Source organism: Acomys minous, assembly GCF_964271855.1.
Source record: "Acomys minous genome assembly, chromosome: 1".
NCBI lineage: Eukaryota > Metazoa > Chordata > Mammalia > Rodentia > Muridae > Acomys > Acomys minous.
In genome coordinates, this window is record NC_140483.1 from 112,041,266 (window position 1) to 112,050,289 (window position 9,024).

A 9,024-nucleotide genomic window follows, 5' to 3' on the forward strand; every position below is an offset into this window, starting at 1 on the left:
CTCCTTAACTCTCACCAGCCTCCAGGCATATGTTTTTCTCCTAGGAGAAATACAGGTCAGGTTAAATTATCTGATAGCTATGGAAATATCATAAAGCATATGTTTATTCTTGGTTATCTTTTTCTACAATAATTCTATAGTATATAGTATATATACTAAATATAGTATATAAAGTATCTTATGTGTTGTCAAGAAAAATTTTCTCTATATATTATAATGAAAACAAAAAACAAAAAAACCCAAGGGTCCCGAATGAGAGCTGGCTCGCTCTCTCATCCCTTTTTCTGTCTTTTCGACACCAAGCCTTTTCTCTGTTCTCGTAAGTTCTCTCTGTTTTTCCTTTTATTAACTTAGCTCAGATGCTCGCCTCTAGATTAAATGCATGGGACTCTGGGCGTGAATTAAAACCTAGCTCTTTGTCTCCTGGACGCCTTTATTTTGGCTAAGTGCACCAGGCTATTTGGTTCTCTCTTAAATCTGGGGCTCCCTTCCCGTGCTCGAAGAGATGCAGATTCCGGTGCCTTATTTCTGCTAAGTGCGCAGCTATCCTGTGTTTCTTCAATTCTGGGCCTCGGACCCACTCAGAAGGATCGAAAAGGGAGGGCTCACTTCCTGCAGAGGACAGCATAAGAATCTGGCTCCACTCCTGCCAGAGAACACACGGGCGACCACATTGAGCGCCCTTACCCTCCAGTCCTCTAAACTCTGTGACAGGATTAAATAGTTTCTGGTTTAAATTAAAGAAGAAGAAGAAGAAGAAGAAGAAGAAGAAGAAGAAGAAGAAGAAGAAGAAGAAGAAGAAGAAGAAGAAGAAGAAGAAGAAGAAGAAGAAGAAGAAGAAGAAGCCGCCCATTATGTTTTCATAAAACAGAATTTCTATCTACTGCATCTGAACAGAAGGTCTAGGTCCATTTCCTACATGGACCTTGGTTGGCACATCAGTCTCTATATTGTAATGTGGTTATCCTGAATTAAGTGGCTAACATCTGCTTATGAGTATGTGTCTTTGATTTCTTTCTGGGTCTGGATTACATCACTCAGGATGATTGTCTCTAGGTCCATCCATTTGCCTGCAAATTTCAATATTTTCTTGTTTTTGATAGCTGAATAGTATTCCATTGTGTAAATTAACCATAGTTTCTTTATCCATTCTTCAGTTGAGGGACATCTAGGTTGTTTCCAGATTCTGGCTATTGCATACAAGGCTGCTATGAACATAGTTGAGCAAATGTCCTTGTTGTGTGGTGGACCGTCTTTAGGGTACATGGTCAGGAGTAGTATAGCTGAGTCTTGAGGTAGACTTATTCCCAATTTCCTGAGATACTGCCAGATTGATTTCTAGAATGGTTGTACGAGTTTGCACTCCCACCAGCAGTGGAGAATGTTCTTTTTTCTCTACATCCTTGCCAGCATGTGCCCCATCCTTCGTATGGCATGAATGAATATTTGTAGATGTCTTACTTCTGCTCATACGAAGAGCAGAGAACCAGCCTTAATTGTTCTGTGCATCCCACACACCTCATACAATTATAATTTTAGAACTGTATAATGTTTGTGAAAAATTATGTTTTCAGAACAAAAGGAATGGACACTGATGCTGAATCAGACCTAACAACATTCATTTCTCTCAGCATTCTGGATGCTGACATCCTGCATCCTTCATGTTCCAGGTCCAGGTGCTTCAGTTAGTGTTGCCCATCAGAACAGGACAGCTTCCTAACAGCTTTGTAGAAAGCTTCTGATACCAATTGGTCCAGCATTTCAGACTGTCCCACACAGAACTCCTATTAAGCCTGGAATTTCTCAGCGATTAGAAACTGGACCACAAATACTATCCTGACTTGTTTAACTACATTCCCCAATTTTATTTGGGCCCCTTGAAAGGTATTATTTGCCCTAAATCAGCCTGAAGAAACTAAGTAATACAAGCTAATTGTTAGTTGAGAAAATCATGGTAACGTCAATTACTAGTCTATTTTTATCATGAGAATATATATCCTAGGTCTAACAGATAGATATGATTCTATAGATGTATTAGGTAAAATAGCCAGATAAAGTCTTCGTAAGCCTCATAGACCTACAGAATATGGCATCTAAAGATGTTTTTATTATTCTAAAGATTTTTTGCCAACAAGACAGGTCTGACAACATCTAGCCTACCTCAAAGAAGATGATGAACATCAGAGAACCTTCTTATGGAGATGGCTTTAAATGTGGCAAACCAGCAACTGGGGAAAACCTCATTTCTGCTACAGACAGACTTCTGCCTAAAAATGGGCAAGATTGGATGTAGGCAGAGTTCATGGCCAAGCTCTGCCAAGACAGGGTAAGCAAGTCCTCAATAGTTCCTGCATGGCAAATATGTCTGTCAGTTATATTGGGCCAGAAGGCTGAAGATGATGCTCCAATGTTACAGAGAGTGTTGGGTGACTGTTCAGGCAGTAAACTGTCTCAATCAATTTTTAATTTTGGAAGCTGCTAATCTGCACTTCTGGTTCACTCAGGTAATTAAATTTTATTCCTTCTCAAGTGTCTGATGAGGTTGAAGACCAAATAGTTTAGTCTTAAATTAAGCTTAGTTGGTTAGGGGTTAAGATGTTTTTACATCTAGATAGATGTTATAAGTTAATAGAGATGAGATATGATAGATAGGGGTTTTCTTTCAGAATTTTAGACTAAAGAAGATAGGAAAGATGTTTACTTCAAGTTTGCCAAATACAAATAGCCAAATCACTATGAATTTAGCATATATATATTTCTTGATTGTTTTGTGGTTCTTCCTGCTGTATGAAGTTTATTTTATTTGTTTAATAGTATAAATGTATATGTTAAAAATAAAAGCAAAGAGTATGAAAAATCCAGAATTTATGTTATATTTGTAATGAATAAAATTATTTCAAATTCCATGTAACTCAGGAATAATAAGGGGTGCACAAGAATAGAAACTTGTTGACATTAACCTTGTTTAAATTATTTATCAAGGCATTTCTAGAGTTTCAAGGAATTTATAATAACTAATAGGTATAAAAAGTATTGGAATTAATGTGGTTGACAAATAGCATTAGCTATACAGGAAAGTTAATCATATGAAAACACAAGACACCTATGAAAGAAAGCCATGTGACAATGGAAGCAGATAGCCTATTCCAGTCATTTTCCTGCAGTCTTTGGGGCATCAAGAAATTTATTTATCCATATTCTTCCTGGCAGGTTTGTTCCTGTGGCTTTCAGATAGAGCATATATTTCCCCATATTTTGGCTCCCGAAGTTGAGAGAATAAATTCCTGTTTTAATTTACAAGTTTACAAAGTTTAGGTTTTGTTAAGTATACATGTTAAATGTGAAAGGTATTGTGCATGTGCACATGAAAATTTGATGAAGCCAGTTAACAGTAGAGAGACAAGGATGAAGAATTAATGTATGTTAAATAAAAACCAAGCTAAGCACAGTAGGGGAAATTAGACGTATATCCTGAATGACACTAAAGTGGGTAAATTTTATTTATCAAAGGAGATCTTCAAGTGAGATAGACAATGCCTTTTATAAGCAAATCACATAAAACAGAATCCTATAGAAAGGAAGACAGAATAATAAGTGTATGTAATTACTGCCACATTATCTGTAATAGTCTACATCTGAAAACTACACATGTTTACAGGGACTGGATAAAGAAATATGATCATTGATGTTGATTGAACTTTTTTTTTACATTGGCATACACTATTTTTTTTTAAAGACAGGGTTTCTTTGTGTAGCCTTGGCTGTCCTAGACTCACTTTGTAGACCAGGATGCCTCGAACTCACAGCAATCCACCTGCCTCTGCCTCCCGAGTGCTGGGATTAAAGGTGTGTGCCACCACGCCTGGCTGGCTTACACTATTTTTAAAAACATAGTACATAAGTCTTTTTTGAAAGAATGTACAGAATATGGTGGCAACCATTTAGAAAGATTAAAGGTGTAATTACATGAATCTCTGTAAATGTAATACAACAATTTAAAAACACACAAGGAAAGACTACAGATACAAAGGCTGTCATGCTTAAAGAAAGGAGTCAAGGTTGGATTTAAGGTGGTACTTAATTGCTATCTATTATAATATAGTTTTGTTTATCTATAAAACTGGTACTAACAAAATTAACAAACATGTTAGACTTGTGTCCAAATACCAAATCACTGAGTATCATTTTAACTTATTCTCCTGAACAACTTCCCTATATTTTTATAGTTGTTCTGAGCACTAGTAAGTATTAGCTTAGTAAATTCTTTGTGTGACAGACTCAGATCTGTTTCTAATTTGTATTTCAAAAGAAATAATGAGGTTGGGACATCCAACTAGGAGCTGAGTGAAATCCTTTCCCTCTAGGATAGAAAAGCTCCAGAGGACTTTGAAAGATAAATTTATTATTTGGACCTCAGGAGGAGAAGGTTGAACATGTTAGGGGAGAGGCCAAAGAAGGAAGATGTAACATGTTAAGGTTTCCTGCATCTAAAGGCTTAAATATAGTGTGTGAATTCCAGTGGACGCTAATGTCTCAAATGGTTTTCCCATAGAAGTAAAGATTTACAATTTGTTAGATATTCACTGAAAAATATTGTTTTGAATAATCCTGAGAATAATTTATCTTCTCTCCTTTTAGCATATCAGTATTTAATAAGCAAGAATTTATTAATCTTAATGAATTATTGAATAGTATATTTACATGCATTATTCATATCTTCTTTGCATCTTATTCGTTTGTAAAACTGATATTTATGCAAGCACTGAAGCACGTTTTCTCTTAGCCCAACTTGCTGTCTTAAAAAAAACCAAAACTTAGGGATGGCACAGCCCACAGTGGGGTGGCACCTTCTATTTTAAACAATAGTTAAGAAAACACCTCACAGACAGCCCCACAGGTCAATCTGATGGAGGAAATTCCTTACTTAATGTTCTCAGGTGGGTCTATTTTGTATCAAGTTGACAAAAAACTAACTAGTTCCTGTGTCACCTCCCAATCCCATGAGCTGCCCACGCTGCCTTCCATATATATCTCCCTCCGGTGGGTTTCGGCTGTCACCCAGTATTAATCACTAGTCTTACTCACAGTTTTTGATTTGCTTTTTTTTGTTGTTGTTGTGGTTTCTTCCCACCCCCCCCTTTCACTTGTATTTTAAGAAACCAATATATTAGTGTATACACCACTGTCAGCAGAAAATGATTGGCACTTAAGAGCAGCCGATTTTTATTTGGCTATCTTTATATTTCGTTTTGGACCTACTAGCTGATAATGAGGGGTCTTTACAAAAAGTCTACGATGAGAGAGTAGTGAGAGTCGTGTCTGGTAACAGTCAAGCTGAGAAAAACAACCCTCTCCCTCACCTATGTGCGCGCGCACCCCTTCCACATCCCCACCCCCACACATCAGTCTCCTTTTTGGATAGTGCTAGTCCTCCCTCTGAAACAGTGTGTTTTAAGTCGACCAAGCAAAACAAGTCAGTTAGGTTTTTTTTGGTTGTAGTTTTTGTTTTTGTTGAGGTGGGGTTTCACTTATGTAGCCGTGGTTGGCCTGACTCACTCACTACGCAGATGAGGCTGGTCTTGAACTCAGAGAGCTCCACCTGCCCTGCCTCTCTTGAGTGCAGAGATTAAAGGCTGGTCCCACTGTGAAGCTCAAAAGAATAAATTAAACCAAAATTATCTTTAGATGTAAAAGTCTGAATGCAAAACGTTAAGTAGTGTGAAAAATGAAGACAATACAGCGCCTTCAAAATGGCCACTGGCGTTGTTCTTAGTTCCCCACTAGAGGCTGATGGTAAGACTCTTGTTGATAACAGCACACCCTTTGGCCACCGGATACGGAGAAACCAAGTTTGTACTGACCTGCATGCTTTCTCCCTGATGTTTAGCTTTCAGAGTAACAGAAGGGTCACCCAGCTGTGAACTCTGTGCGCTACAACATATGGCATGGTAAGAAATACACATGGCTGTATATTGGTGTGAGTGGTTATGGGGATAATCCACTGCTTTCTGACTGGATTTAAGGCAACATGCACCCGGTACTGTAAACCTGGCCAAGAACAGGCCCCAAGCATGGACCTACTGTGTTTATTTTTGCTAGACAGCTACAGTATCAAACCGCTCTCGAAATTTGTATCGTTGTGTCCACAGGTTTCTATATCTTTCAGGCCTCACCAGACGCGTTTCCTTTTTCAGTGGGTGGCACTTAGGACCCAAATTAGCCACTGATGCTCAGAAAATAAGTGTCTGTGGCATGCTTAGCTTTAAGGGAGACACAGACAAGCCCATCCACCAAAGGCTCACAGACAATTTGAAAGAAAGGTGAAATTGCGAGAGCCAGAGGTTGAGAGGATCTGACTGAAACTGTCTTCTAATCATGAGCTCACAGCAGCGGCTGCCTGCACAAGACCTGTACAAGATCAAGCCAGTCTACAGGCCACCTACAGTTGAGAGGGGCTCTTGAGCTTCTGTAACTAACCAAAGAGCCATTGATGGCTGATAGTTTCTGGGGGAGAAAGAGCAAGTTTGTTTTTGATGTTTTAAGAGTGGATGGTCCCATACCTATGGAGTCCATAGGCAGTACAAATTGTCCTGGATAGGTTATTTAACAAAAGAAACAAACAGGACAACATGTGAGTAGGGTGTTTGAGGAGATGGAGAGTTGACCTAGGACTTGAGAATGAGATAAAAGTACATTATACAAAATCCACAAGGAAATAATTTAAAAATATTGTTTTAAGGATAAGGAAAAGGCCATGTAGTGGTGGTGCATGCCCTTCATCCCAGCACCTGGGAGGCAGAGGCAGGAGGACTTTGTGAGTTCAAGGCCAGCCTGGTCTATAGCGTGAATTCCAGGGTAGGTAGGGCTAAAATAGTGAAACCCTATCTTGAAAAGCCAGGAGAGAGTGAGCAAGTGAGACACACACACACACACACACACACACACACACAGAGAGAGAGAGAGAGAGAGAGAGAGAGAGAGAGAGAGAGAGAGAGAGAGACAGAGACAGAGAGAGAGAGAGAGACAGAGAGAGACAGAGAGACAGAGAGACAGAGAGACAGAGAAAAAAGCAGGAAAAGGCTTTAAGGGAAAGGGGCAGGCTTGGATGGGTGTCATAGAACACAGATAATATGAAAATGAAATGGAGAATATTAGGATTTGAAAGTTACCAAAAGAAATGAGGATCAAGGAGATGAAGGAGAGGAGGCATGGGAAAATCAAAAATAGGTAGGTTTGAAAGTGCCATAAATAAATGATTGGCCACTTTGTATGCTAATTAAACAAAACAGCATTTAAAAATAGAGGAACAAATAGAGAGAAAGGGTGGGGTACCCACAGACATAATTCAATAGTGAAGTGTTTGACTAGCTTTTCCTGGGTGTGTAGCTCCTGCACTATCCAAACAACAACACAAAACAAAAACAAAAATAAAATACACACAAAAATAATATTTAAAAATCCAAATCGAGAATTTATAAACTTGAAACCTATACAAGCCTTATTTCTTCAGCCATTAAATCATATATAAAGTAGCTTGTACCCTAATATTGATAATGATAAAATTACATTAACCCTAGTCACAATCCTATAAGATAGCATTTATAGTTGGTATATTTATTTATTTTTGGTCCTGGAAATCAAATGCAGGGCCACAGGCATGCAAATCAAGGGCCTATCACTGAATGTATTCCAGCTCCAGGTATTCATTAGTGTATTTCCTCATGAGATCCTTTACCATGAAGAAAGATTTTTTCCCCCAGAAAACCTCTTACAGTGTTTACTTTGTACTTTAGTTGGCCAAAGGAACTCCAAAGTAGCATGACTCAGCCATGATACGTAATGACTATGCAATTTTTGTTATTACTATAAATTGCTGTGATCAAGCTGTGGGCAAGAGTACATTCATAGTGAGAGTCTTAACATTTGGTACAAAGGGAAGGCATCTGGAAGAAGCTAGGTCTTTTGATGATGCTCCTAGTGAGTTTTCTTTTAGTGAGTTCCTCTCCTTGTCCCATCACTCCTAGAACCATGATGTAGTTCTAAAAATGCCATTGTGGCTGTAGTTCCCAATTCTGGTGGGATTCAGAAAGCAGAATGGCTACGCTACAGCAAATGGGATCATATGAGGTGAGTAGAGCCCTAGCACGTTGCTATGTTACAGCCAGGGCCAGCAGCTGCCCACTCTGCAGATGAATCAGTCTGAAGGAATGTACCCGTTGTCCAGGGCACACACTTCCCTCCTAGGAGGAATTGACAGGATAGGAATGACAGTCTTGGATATTTACCTAAGGATCAACATATCAAGCCCTTTCAAGTATATTTTAAGACTTTGGTTTTGAGTCCAACCTGTAATGTCTGAGCCATTTCTCCAGTCCTCAGGAGTATTTTTCAGGCATGATTTTACATGAAATTAATGAAATTGCCCTTTCCTTGGTACTCAGCTCTCAGTACCTCTTGATGGCTGGTAACTGTGAGTCACTTGGCTGTTTGCCCTGATGAGATGTGTTGTCTAACTCGCGAGTGCACTTCCCTTTTGCTGGGAGCCCCCAGCTAAGTGAAGTCAAGTAGCTTTCCAAACACTTGGCCCAAAACATTGTATTTCACTCAGCATTTCATGCAACAGGAATAACCCTTCCTCAACTTTGCATTTATCCCAATAAAAGTATGTCTGTTATTCTCTCTTAAATCATATTAAGTTGTTCATACCCTGCCTTACTTTTGGGCTATTAATTCCTCAAGGGTATTGTGTGATTATACAATATTCTGAAAGTATCTGTTACATTCTAGGAGACTGGAACTTTTTCTGCCCCTCCTAGCCAGAGTTAATATTGCACCCTGAGGTTACTTTAAGACTTAAGATGGCTAGTCTACTATGTACTCAAACATTTTCTTTAATCTGCCTTTAAGAGGCAATCTTTAAGGTTGTAACAACAAACCGTATTTGTGTTATATTTCCCATGTAACCAACATTTACAACCGAAACTAATGCATAGGGGTGATTTTTCATGTAGAGACCACAGAGGT